This window comes from Myripristis murdjan, chromosome 18 (genome assembly GCF_902150065.1).
Source record: "Myripristis murdjan chromosome 18, fMyrMur1.1, whole genome shotgun sequence".
In the NCBI taxonomy this organism is placed as follows: Eukaryota; Metazoa; Chordata; class Actinopteri; order Holocentriformes; family Holocentridae; genus Myripristis; species Myripristis murdjan.
This window is the reverse complement of record NC_043997.1, coordinates 3,173,648-3,187,498: the sequence shown is the minus strand read 5'-3', so window position 1 is coordinate 3,187,498 and position 13,851 is coordinate 3,173,648. Positions and strand designations below refer to the sequence as shown.

Genomic DNA, 13,851 nt, shown 5'->3' with positions numbered 1-13,851 from the left:
GCTTGAATCTGCTTACCTGGTGTAAGTTCGGGCGTCTGTCTGCGGGCAGCCTCCCTGGATGCTGTTGTCCACATAAAAGTTTCTTTCTGTCCAGCTTTGGCTGTGAATTCCCTTACCGGCGTATTGCTTGCGGGCTCGTGAGCTTACGCGCTGAGTGGGACCCGTGTTGAGTGCAGACTCGGTCGGCTAACAGCGGTGAAACATAGGCTGAATCTCAATCTCCTCCCTAAGCCCTGAGCCCTGAGCCCTCACTGACTTAAGTAGCTGCACCTGGAAAGTGACTGAGTGCGTGAGGCTGCAAGGGGCTGAAGTACTATAAAAAGGGAATGGGACAGCCCTTTGTTTACTTGTCAACAGCGATGCATCATGTTTCTCACAATCGCAGCTTTGGGACTTTTTATTTTACGTTTTTTGCTCGGTATTTTTGAGGAGTCGTAAAAGCAGCATTAAAAAAAATTATCTACTCCCACAAAGCAAATATGCATTACCTTTCTGCTTATTTCCTTCATTTCTGAAGGCCATCTTATATAAAATATTATACTCACATGAGAACTTTTTTCTTTTTTGCGGCATCACTGCTGATTGCACCCTCCATGTTTTTTGTTTTTTGTATTTTATTTAAATTATAATTGTATTATTCTTTTATTTTATTCTTTTATATTATCTTTTATTTTATTATTATTTATTCTTATTTTATTTGATCTTATTTTATCGTGTTATCCTATTGTGTATTGTGTTATCTTGTGGTGTTTTATCTTGTTGTGCAGCACTTCGGAAAACCTTGTTAAAATTGTGCTTTATAAATAAAGTGGATTGGATTGGATTGTTTACAAATTCGCTCGTTTCACTTCGCTTTTATGGCGGCCGCCAGCTGGTTTCCCCAGGGGATTCATGTCATCCGTCACAATGCAATGAACTATGGGTAATCCCCTTACGCTAAGTCTGCAGAGATGCCCACTTACGGAAAGGGTGCATTAAGGGCTCAAAAAGTCCACGAGAGATCCCTCACGCACTTCATGATTTGTCAATGGGACAACCCTAAGCCCTCACGGACTTAGCGGGAGCGCGCATCAAAGTCAGTGAGTGTGTGAGGGTGGACAATGGGATTGGGCCATATATTCCAGTCTGGTCGAGTCGGAAGCTATCTGACTCCCAGCTGAGGTGGCTGTGTCCCTTACCGACGTATTGCTCGCGGTGTCGTGAGCTGACGCGCTCGGTGGGACCCGTGCTGAGCGCAGACTGTGTCGGCTCCAGCCTCTGTTTCCCCAAGTATGGCAAGCCAAGAGGGACATTGCTGTGTGGGTTGTGGGGTTGCCATGCCCCTAGAGGATGGGCATGATAGTTGCGTGCTATGTTTGGGATATCAGCATGCAATTTTATCTAGGGAGGATCCTCAGTCGTGCATGGACTGTTTTATATTGCCTGCATGTACTAGAGAAGCCCGCTGCCGATTTTTTGCAGCAAAGCGGTCAGGCTCTCATTGATGTGAGGAACCTGAAAGGAAAACTGGGAGAATGGCTGGAGCTGCAGAGGGGAGAGTGGAAGGTTCAGGGACCTGGCAGACTTCCCTGCCTCCTCTTACTCTTCGGCCTACAGTGGTCCAACCTCAAATTAGCCCTTTTCCTCCCCCTACTTCGGAGTTAGAGGTGGAGGAAGAGGAGGGAGGGGAGGAAGACGTAGATGTGGAAACTGTCTTTTCCTCTGATGACTATGACTTAGCCTGTGCACAACAGATGGCGGGTGGCACCCCAAAAGGCGAGTTAGCTTGCCACTTTGAGGGGATTATTAGCAGGGCGGCCAGGGCTCTGGATGTTGCCCTGCCTGAAAACCTTATGGCCACCTCCTCTAGGTTTGAGGAGGAGGTGAAGCCACACTCTGCATCTGTTCAGGTCCCTCTCCTGCCTGATTTCAAGGACTTGGTGTGCCAACAGGCAATGCTCTGTCATCCTTCTGGGTGGTTAGACGTCACCTTTGGCTGTCTCAATCCCAGCTTCAGCGGGCAGATAGAGACTGCCTTCTTAAAGTGCCGGTGGAACCCTCTGCTATGTTTGGGCCACATGCTGCTAAGTTGCTGCAGCAGGCACAGGAAAGCCGCCGCTGTGCAAAAGAGGTCTCAGTGGGTTTTAATAGATGTATCAGGGGCGCTAGGCAGAGAGGAGCATCTCTACCTCAGCCAGTGCCAACATCAGGGGACCCAACATGGGGACCAGGGGATCTCAGGCCCCAGCTGGAGGCTTTTCGTAGGCGTAGAGATCGCCAACAGGGCAGAAAGGGAGGACCACCTGCCAAGGTTCAGAGGTCCTCTAAGTACCCCCCACCCTCCTGACAATTCCCTGTCCCCAGCCAACCAGCTTCCCCTGGGCAGCTTGGCTGGCCTTAGGGGCGGACCTGTGGGTGGTTTTCACCATGACCCATGGCTACCGCATACAGTTTTTACGCAGGCCGCCGATATCGAGGACACCCACTTTCACTACAGTGAGCGACCCTCAGCATGCACTGATACTGCATGCAGAACTGTCCTCTCTTTTAGAGAAAGGAGCCATAAGAGAGGTGAACTCCGAGGATCGCCAGGCTGGATTCTTCTCCCGTTATTTCTTGATCCCCAAGCGGGACGGGGGACTTCGTCCAATTCTGACAGTTCCCAGAGTGAGGCAGTCCATCACTGCGGGAGACTGGTTTGCCACTATAGACCTCAAAGATGCCTACTTTCAGATACCCATCTGGCAGGGACACTGGCGATTCCTGAGGTTTGGCTTTGCAGGCAGGGTGTATGAGTTCCGGGTGCTGCCTTTCGGCATTTCTCTGGCACCCCGGACATTCAGTCGCTGCATGGATGCAGTCCTTGCACCCATGAGACAAAGAGGGCTCAGGATCCTAAATTACCTCGACGACTGGCTAATCTGCGCAGTCTCGGAGGAACAATGCCATCACCATGTCGCCCTGCTCTTGGAGCACATTCAGGGCTTGGGTCTGCGCCTGAACCACAAAAAAAGCAAGCTCCAGCCTTCCCAGGTGACCACCTTTCTGGGTATGGTTCTGGACTCCAGGAGGGAGACCATTGTTTTGACCTCGGAGAGGCAGCGGGTTTTCAGAGCCTGCCTCAGCCAATTTCAGCTGCACTCTCAGGTCAATTGGGGGCTCTGCCTTCGCCTCATGGGCCTAATGGCAGCCATGGTGCAAGTTGTTCCCCTTGCCCTCCTGCACATGCGGCCTGTACAAAGGTGTCTGCTGAGTTTAGGCTTATGTCCCCAGAGATCCCACAAGACCAAGGTGGTGGTGTCTCGGAGGCTTCAAAGAGCACTCTGCTGGTGGGGGGTCCCAGCCAACATGAGCAAGGGGAGTGCTCTAGGGCCAGTGGTCTATCGCCAGCTCGTGTTCACAGACGCATCCCAGATGGGTTGGGGTGCCATCCACGAGGGCTGTGGCATCAATGGCATTTGGACCGGACATTGGGTGAGCCAACACATAAATGTCCTGGAGCTGAGAGCGGTTCTTCTCGCCCTGTGACAATTCCTGCCGAGACTTAGAGGTCACCATGTCATTGTCAGGACCAACAGCACAGTGACAGCCGCTTACATCAACAGGCAGGGGGGCCTGAGCTCCCCCTCCCTATGCAAGCTAGCAACCATCCTGTGGCAGTGGGCTCACCCACTCTTCCTCTCGCTCAGAGCTGTGCATGTACCGGGGCCATTGAACTCGGCGGCAGACATCATGTCGAGAGGGGGTCCCCACCCAGGGGAATGGAGACTCCACCCTCAGGTGATCGAGGAGTTATGGTGTCGCTTTGGCAAGGCAGAGGTCGACTTGTTCGCTTCCAGAGAGTCGGCACACTGTCCGCTCTTCTTCTCCCTGAAGAACTACTATCCTCCTCTGGGGTGGGATGCTCTAGCGCATCCATGGCCCCAGGTTCTGCTCTACGCCTTCCCTCCCTTCACTCTTCTCCAGCCCCTCCTCCAAAGAGTTCAGGCGGAACGGGTGAGGCTGATATTGGTGGCTCCCCTTTGGCCCCACATGCCATGGTTTTCAGCGATTCCGCCTCTGTTGGACGGGTCGCCATGGGAGCTTCCGCCCCGGAGAGACCTGCTGTCTCAAGTGAGCGGGACCCTGTTCCATCCCTTTCCAGCGGGGCTCAGATTGGTGGCTTGGCCACTGAGAGGGACCGGCTCCTGGCTTTAGGGTTGCCAGGGCCTGTGGTGAAGACAATGCAGGAAGCCCGGGCACCATCCACAAGGGCTGCTTATGCATATCATTGGCAGGTGTTTTCCACCTGGTGCGGAGCTCATCAGGTGGACCCCTACTTAGCCACAGACCAGGAAATCCTGTCATTCTTGCAGTCCCAGCTTGAGGCACAGAAGTCTGCTGTTACCCTGCGTGGGATGGTGGCAGCAATCAAGGCAGTTCGTATTGGTGAATACGCACTGAGTGAGGATAGCTGCTCCTTGATTTCCCGGTTTCTTAGAGGTGCCAAGAGGCTTACAGTGCGCAGCACTGGCCCTTCAGTTCCACCTTGGGACTTGGATGTCGTCCTTGGTGCGCTTCAACACTCCCCCTTTGAGCCCCTTGGGGAGGTTGAATTGAAAACAGTATTTCTGCTTGCTGTGACTTCGGCCAGAAGGGTAAGCGAGCTCCATGCATTGTCAGTACACAGTGACTGTTGTCGGTTTTCGCCGGATGGCTCAAGTGTGGTGCTCCGCCCGAACCCGGCATTTCTGCCTAAGGTCCTGTCTGAGTTCCACCTGTCCCAGTCAGTGGAGCTGCGGTCTCTCTCCTCTCCTGGAGTAGACCAGGAGGTTGAGCAGCACCAGTCTGTTCTATGCCCTGTCAGGGCCTTGACAGAATACATGCAGCGCACTCAGGCCTTCAGGAGGACTGATCAGCTTTTTATCTGCTTCGACTCCGGGCATTTGGGCAGGCCTGTGTCGAAATCTAGGCTGTCGCACTGGGTTGTGGACACTATTCGACAGGCTTATGTACTTTCGGGTGTGTCTGTCCCATCTGGGGTCAGGGCACACTCGACTCGATGGGTGGCCACCTCATGGGCCTTGTGGAGAGGAGCCTCTCTTGCTGATATTTGCACAGCAGCCACGTGGTCATCCCAGTCTACCTTTTCCAGGTTCTACCGACTGAATGTAGCCGCCAGCCCCTCCTTCGGGGAGCGGGTGCTGGGCGTGAGTCGTCGGTAGACAACTTCTTGACTTGTCTCCTATTCAGCTTAGCCTCTTGCAGGCTGATTGAGTGGCCACTCCGTTCATGGGGTTGAGCCTTTGCATCTTGCGGGGCTCTTGTCTATGCTCCTTGGGTCAGTCTTGCGTCTTGCGGACTTCCCTAGCAGCCCTCCTACCTCTCAGGCTTGGCCTTAGCATTTTGCAGGGCCTCGACCTGGTTGGTATGTAAATAGTGTACATTTGTAAATAGTTCGTTTGTTACAGAAGAATAAGCACTGGTGTGTGGGATTGTGGGCTGCACCGTCTCCTCACGGGGTGTCTTAAAGAGTTACCCCGTACATATGGAATATGTAACGGAGTGGAGAGATAGTCTCAAGACGCTAGAGAACGTACGGTTACATTGTAACCTTGGTTCTCTGAGTGAAGAGACTATCTCTCCAGCTCTTAGGCCGCTCGGAGACACGTTTCGATCAAACTATCAGTGACTTCACGCCAGCGCAGGCGCTTTATAGGCAAGCCGTGGGGCGTGACTGGACAAGCCGGTGTGTCTTAAAGTTATATCCACGGACCCTGACAAGCAGGGGGATCATATCCCCGTACATATGGAATATGTAACGGAGTGGAGAGATAGTCTCTTCACTCAGAGAACCAAGGTTACAATGTAACCGTACGTTATTAATAATTGAACAATGTTAAATTATTTGTTTTAAAAATGTAAATTACTTATCAAACAGACCTAACAATTCAGCTACCAATGAATGAGCAGTAGTATGCGTGTGATAACATAGAATGAAAAATAAGCCGAAGTGATACCTCTTCTCTGAATAGACAAGCTAAGCCAGTGTGCCGCTGTTAGCCAGTGAAAATAGCGCAGAGTGGTAGCTCTTCGCGTTGTTACACAGCTATGTCAGTGCGCCGCTGTAGCTGGAAAGTTTCTTTGCTTGTGGACTCGTACGGTGCCGGTGCAGGTGTTGGAATGTTTTTCTTGGTGGTGCAAGTGCAGGTGAAACCACTGGAGGGGTTGTGCCACCCAGATTTGCTTCCGTCCATGTAATTTTCCCCAGACATATGTTCATATTCTACACAGAAACAGCATTTCATTCAAATTATGTCAAATTCCACAATATTCCGTGTTAAAAAGGAGAAGGGAAATTCTGCAATAATTGGACCTAAACATTGGCGCTGACTCTCACATAATCTGAACGAGTTCACGTTCAAGTTCTTTATTTACAAATACATTGCGTTCAGTTCAACATTCTTAAAAAAATGAACGTGTTCAATGAACGCGTTCTTTTGAACTCGTGCTCTTTGAACACCATAGCAACATCCTAACAACCACTATTGATTACTCTAATAACCCTAACGACCACCCACAACACAATAGCAATTGCTTAACAACACCAGACCATGTATTGGGAAAACCGTGGCAACTGCCAAACAACACCTTGACAAACACTCTGAACATCATAGCAATATCCTAGCACGCACTACCAACTACTCTGAATAATGTAGCAACCTTTAGCGAATCGCTACAAACACTCCAACACCCATGACATCAATGCAGCTACCTTGCAACATCTTAGTAGCCACCAGGGACACCATAACAACCGATTAGCAACACCCCAGCAACCACCAGGAATACCATAACAACCACTTAGCAGTTCCTTTGTAACAGGGCCACTATAGTAACTGCTTAGCAATGCCCTAGCAACCACCCAGCAACACCCAAGCAACCGCCAGAGGGACCACAGCAACCACCTAGCAATGCCCTAGCAACTATACAGCATCACCATAGCAACCGCTTAGCAATGCCCTAGCAACCACCCATAACAACAACCTTGCAACACCTTAGCAACCATCAGGAATGGCATAGCAACTGCCTAGCAATGCCATGGCAACCATCCAGAATACCACAGTAAACACTTAGCAACACTCTAGCAACCATCAAGAGCACCATAACAATTGCCCAGCAAGTCCATAGCAAGTAACCACCCACAATGTGATGGCAATTAGCTAGAAACACCATAGCAAGTGTTAGAAAACGGTAGCAACTGCCTAGCAATATCCTGGCAACCACTATCAACTACTCTTAATACCGTAGCAACAGTTGGCAAACAATCGCCACACTTTATGGCCACACTTTCACCACTTTCAGGCAAGCACATTAAAAGTTTCTTCAGAAACTTTAGCCATTCCAAGTTTGTCATAATCTTCACATCAGGTTATAATCGAGTTACACACACCCTGCCAGTCCTCTTTCTGGAATGAAGTAAAACTTGATCACGTCTCTTCTGCCTGTTTCTAAAATACAGCCAGATATATGTGCAGATATTTCATTGTTCCTCCCTTTTACACAGAGCTGCCAGTGTAAAGATGGGTGAGCAACACTGAGAGAGAGAGAGAGAGAAAAAAGAGAGAGAAACATTATTTTTTCTATTCTCTTCAGCCTGACAATGTAGATACCTCAGTCAAAAATGGAGTTGCTCATGCTCATTTTAGTTTCAGTTGTGTTTTGTGAGCAAAAAGTGATAAATTTGTTATAATCTAAACCTCATGTTGTAAATGATGTCTACACACAGCCTGTTTCTTTGAAACCACTCCTCTCTCTGGAATGAAGCAAAGCCTGATTCCTCCTCCCGCTTCCATTCCATTCCATTACAATGACATTAAAGGCTTCTGATTCTGATTCATTTGCTGTCTAAAAGCAAATCACATGTGAGGATATTTCCTTGTTCCTCCACCTTTCACATTTCTACCAGTTTAAAGACGAGCGTAAACAGCACTCTGTGAGGAGAGAGTGGACAAGCCTGTTCACTGCACATCAGCAAATGAACAGGAAGAAAAAGAAGCAGAGGTTTGGTTTGAATCAGAGCTCAACTTTTATCTGCTGAGGAGAAGTCCAACTGTCAGACCTTCACTGTCACTGAGAGCTGACATGGCACAGCAAGGAACTCAGCTGGACTCGTCCAGATTCTGCTGTTCCATCTGTCTGGATCTACTGAAGGATCCAGTGGCTCTTCCCTGTGGTCACAGCTACTGCATGAGCTGTATTCAAAGCTGCTGGGATGGACAGGATCAGAGGAGAATCTACAGCTGCCCACAGTGCAGACAGACCTTCACCCCAAGGCCTGTCCTGGTGAAAAACACCATGTTAGCAGAGTTAGTGGAGGAGCTGAAGAAGACGGGACCTGGAGACGTGGCCTGTGATGTCTGCACTGGGAGAAAGCTGAGAGCCCTCAAGTCCTGTCTGGTGTGTAAGGTCTCTTACTGCCAGCAGCACCTCCAGCCTCACTACAATGTAGCTCCACTAAAGAAACACAAACTGGTGGAGCCCACGGTGACACTTAAGGAGGACCTCTGCTCTCGCCATAATGAGATGATGAAGATCTTCTGCTGCACTGATCAGCAGTGCATCTGTTATCTCTGCTCCATGGAGAAACACAAAGACCACAAGACAGTCACAGCTGCAGCAGAAAGAACTGAGAGGCAGAACGGGCTCGGGGAGAGCCGCAAAAAAATCCAGCAGAGAATCCAGGACACAGAGAAAGACTTGAAGGTGCTTCAGGAGGAGGTGGAGGCCATCAATCGCTCTGCTGATGAAGCAGTGGAGAACAGCGAGAAGATCTTCAGCGAGCTGCTCCGTCTGCTTGAGAAAAGGAGGTCTGATGTGAAGCAGCAGATCAGATCGCAGCAAGAAGCCGAAGTGAGTCGTGCCAAAGAACTGGACGAGAAGCTGAAGCAGGAGATCGCTGAGCTGAGGAGGAAAGACGCTGAGCTGGAGCAGCTCTCACACACAGAGAATCATACACATTTTCTGCACAGTTACCCCTCGCTGTCACATCTCAGTGGACAGTGGGCACAACTTCCCAGCACCGATATCCATCCTCTGCGGCACTTTCAGGATGTGACAGCAGCTTTGACAGAGTTCAGAAATAAACTGCAGGGTGTTCTTAGTGAGGAATGGACTAAGATCTCACTGACAGTGACTGTACCAGATGTCTTACTGCCACAACCTGAGCCCAAAACCAGAGATGAGTTCTTACAATATTCACGTCAAATCACACTGGATCCAAACACAGCACACACACAACTGTTACTATCTGAGGGGAACAGAAAAGTAACATCAATGAGTGGATATTCAAATGCAGATCACCCACACAGATTTACTGGATGTTGGCAGGTCCTGAGCAGAGAGAGTCTGACTGGACGTCGTTACTGGGAGGTGGAGTGGAAGGGATGGGGGGCTTCAATAGCAGTCACATATCAGGATGTGAGCAGAACAGGGAAGGAAAGTCAATTTGGACTCAATGACAAGTCTTGGAGATTATGGTGTGACAAAAATGGTTATAAATTTCGACATAACAGTGAAGAAACTTTCATACCGGGTCCTGTGTCCTCCAGAATCGGAGTGTACCTGGATCACAGAGCAGGTGTTCTGTCCTTCTACAGCGTCTCTGAAACCATGACTCTCCTCCACAGACTCCAGACCACGTTCACTCAGCCTCTCCACGCTGGGATTTATTTGTATGGTTTGTTTGGTTTTGGATCGTCTGCTGAGTTTTGTGAACACAAGTAGACAGAAGTTATGAAACATGCAATGTGGGAAAAACTGCGGTTTCAGATTTTTATATTTCTGATTATTAATGTAGGTCTTCATCTTATTAGGTCTTCATCTTTCCAACTTTTTTTTTCATATTTATATGTGGTGGTTTTGTGATACCTTTCTGGTAATTTTCTTATTGTCTTATATTTCTATTTTTTTTATCAGTTGTTGTGGATAATTCTTTGCTGTTCTGTTAATTGTGTTTGTGGGTGGCTATGTGCGTTGGGAGAGGTTGTTTGGTTTGGTATTTTCTGGTAGTGGTTTTTTTTTTTGGTACATTTTGTAGCATTTTAATGATATTTTTGCTCTATTTTTGGTTATTTGTAATACAGTTTCTTTGGGTAATTTTATGGCAGATTTTTTGTAATGATTATCATTTTGTGCAATTTTTTTCCACAATCATTTTATTGCAAGGCAAGGCAAGTTTATTTGTATAGCACCATTTAACACAAGGTAATTCAAAGTGCTTTACAGAGACATTAAAAGCAACACGGCACAATTTAAAACAATAAAAACAGTCAATATGGTAAGGTAATTCAGTTGTAAATATAGAATTATTTTATTATAAATATAGTTTTCTTGTATGATTTTGCTAATTTTAATAATATGATATATAGTATTACTATAATTAGTTTTATGTCAAACTAATCTTGTTTTTTTATTCATGTAGTTGTTTATTTCAGTAATTGTTTACATATCCATTTATTTAATTTTTGGCAGGGGGCATTGTTGTCTTTTTTAATTTGGTGGTAATTTTATGGTGACTTTCTTGTCATTATCATTATTATTTTGACAAATCTTTGGGGTAATTTTGTGTTAATTTCACAGTACTTTAAATGGTCATCAAATGTCACGAAATACATAATTGTTATATTGAACATATGACTGTAAAAAGTTATGAATATAGTTTTCTTGAATTGTTTTGCTTATTTTACATTCATTAATATTTATACCATTTATATCATTATTTGTTATATCATTAATATTATTAATCTTAATATTGTTTATTTACTTTATTGATTTTCTGCCTATTTTCGCATGATTCTATGAAGTAATTACTTTTCTCACTTCTTTTTTTGATTAAGTAAATGTTCAATATTGATTAATTTTGTTTACATGATCCATAAAGATGATTTAATGTAAAACATTTTTAATCAGTTCTTCACATATTTTTTTCTTGTGTGGGCAAATGATTCTGATTTTTTTTTTTTTTAAAGCATAAATAAAACATAAATGAATACAAGAAAGTGTTTTTGTTTTTCTTTATTTATTAGTTTTTGTGCAGGTGCTCAGTGTGTGTGGCTCTTTCCGGCCTGTCGGGCGGACAGAGCCTGACACCTGGTGGCCGATTTGTGGAACTGCGAGAGAATTCAAACCCAAATAATAGAAGGTGTCCAGGTTCAGTCAAATGGTCATATCAGGTTAGTGCTGAGTCATGCTTTGTTTCCCAAACGTAGCTGATGTCATTTTTAAAATCTCAGTTTTATCTCAGGAAAGAATAAATATCCCAACCTCAGCGAACTGAGTGTATATTTAATATTTGGGGTTTATGCGTATCATCCCACATGTTTATTTTCCTGTATATGACATTGAAACATAAACAGCCAACAAAAAAGTTGACTTTTTTTTTTCTACAGCATTTTGGGCAATGGCTACGGGTTCTGGTCTCTTGGCATTTTCCTGTTTGAATTGGAAAGTAGATCCGGCAGGAAGTAACCTTACGCCAGAAAGTCTTTTCATGAATTATTGTGAGTACATGAAAATAAATAAAGTTTACTGTTTTTTGTGAATGAACTTCATATGGGATCACACATAAATAACAAAATAATAAGAAAACATCCACACACTCACACACACACACACACACACACACACACACACACACAGAGAGAGAGAGAGAGAGAGAGAGAGAGAGAGAGAGTAAATAGTAATAGACACCACAGTAAAATGGGCTGCTCAGGGTTGTAGTGTTTGTTTCAATTATTCATTGAGATCAACATTATTACGTGCTTGCAAAACTCAGCTTTGACAGAGCTCAGAAATAAACTGCAGGGCGTTCTTAGTGAGGAATGGACTAAGATCTCACTGACAGTGAGTGTACCAGATGTTTTACTGTCACAACCTGAACCCAAAACCAGAGCTGAGTTCTTAAAATATTCATTTCAAATGACAGTGGACACAAACACAGCAAATTCCTGGCTTTCATTATCTCAGGGAAACAGAAGAATAACAGTAATGAGAGACTCACAGTCACATCCTGATCATCCACACACATTCTTCCCATACTGTCAGGTCCTGAGCAGAGAGAGTCTGACTGGACGTTGTTACTGGGAGGTGGAGTGGAGGGGAGAGGGGGCTTCAATAGCAGTCGCATATCAGGATGTGAGCAAAACAGGAGATGAAAGTTTGTTAGGATACAACGACAAGTCTTGGGCATTATTGTGTTACCACAACAGTTATCAATTCTGACACGACAGTGACATAACCTCCCTATCAGGCCCATGGTGTTACAGACTGGGAGTGTACCTGGATCACAGAGCAGGTGTTCTGTCCTTCTACAGCGTCTCTGAAACCATGACTCTCCTCCACAGAGTCCAGACCACGTTCACTCAGCCTCTCCATGCTGGGATTCATTTGAGTGCTGTGTTTGATTATGGATCCACTGCTGAGTTTTGTGAACTCAGGTAGACTCAAGTTGTGAAAGCAGCAATGTGTCTTCATCCTTGTGTCTTTTCTCTGTGGTGTTTTTGCATTTCACTTCCCAGAGATCTTCTTGTCTTATTTTATTTTGATTTGGTAATTTTTGATACTTAGGTTCATAGCCTATTAGCTAGTGAGCTACACCAGCCTCTGAAATATTTGCTTAAGGTGAGGAAGATGATCGGTTTCGGGTCAGGTGGATCTCTCCCACCTCCTCCATCTGCAGGTTGGGTTGTAGAGGCGGCTGCCAGGTGAGTTTGGAGAGGAAAGGCTCTGCCCTCATCCGTGACTTGCCTGCCACGACCCTGAAGAACAACACGCCTTGACGCGTTAACGGTTCCCAGTTAAGGTGAAACCATGTGGCATCCCCTGCTTGCCAGAACTGGGTGGCAGGAGCTGTCAGACTGGGTCCAGGCTCATGGACTCACCTGGTCCCCTCTGGCTCTGTCCCAATTCAAAGGCTGTACGCTACCCAGGTCGTATTTGTTGGCTGCTTACGTCACGGCAGCGTGACAAGTGCTGTCCCAATTCAATTTTACCGCGCAGGGTCCTGCAAATGCAGCCGACCGATCCAGCCTATTTTTGACTAATTTGCAGGAAACACCTCCACGATGCTTCGGGGCCGACATCACAGCCTACTTCCCATGGTACCTTTCGGTCCAGCTGAATTTCTGGATCAGCCACCATTGCTGGAATTATGAAGCATGTTTTAGACCAGTGGTTCTCAACCTTTTTCGGGTCGGCGCCCCCCTGTACATCATCCAGGTTGCTTACTGCCCCCCATTAAATATCATGTAGTTTGGTCATCTTTCCTTAATATTAATGTTGATTATTATCTTGTGTTGTAGCTATAATTAGTATTCTTTCTGATTTAAAAAAAAAAAAAAAACTGCTCTTTACAAATTGACAATTTTAACAAACAATCTTAATTGAGGTGTCACTTAATTACCATCCACAGCCAATCAGAAACTGGATTTAACAGCAGCCAATCAGAATTATGGGGGGAAAAGGGTTTATTTCAGAACGGAGAACAAAAACAGCATTACAACATTTAATAGACTAGAACAGCCTATGACAGCCCAATTTTCATTTATGGAAAAAGCAAAAGAAAAAATTTTGTGAGCCCTAGTAGAGGGTTTTCTCGACGCCTCATCATGACGCGCCATGGCAACGTTAGTGAGAGCCCACCGCTTGGTGGTTATATGCAGAGGCGGTCCTGGCTAGTTTTGCGCCCTGGGCGAACCATCCCCCACCCCCCCACCCCCACCACATCAGGCCTATCATTTGTTAACATCCTATTAACTAAGAATAACACACTAGAAATTACTCATAAAGCTATATCACATATAGCTTACAAAATGTCATGTCAGTGTATAGGAAGTT

General features: G+C 46.2%; 2 pseudogenes; both read left to right on the top strand.

The window, feature by feature from the left end:
* Positions 1-1,514: 1,514 nt before the first annotated feature.
* Positions 1,515-4,176, top strand: LOC115376991 (uncharacterized; annotated as a pseudogene).
* Positions 4,177-8,100: 3,924 nt separating this feature from the next.
* On the top strand, positions 8,101-12,794 carry LOC115376990 (tripartite motif-containing protein 16-like; annotated as a pseudogene).
* The last annotated feature ends 1,057 nt before the right edge of the window (positions 12,795-13,851 follow it).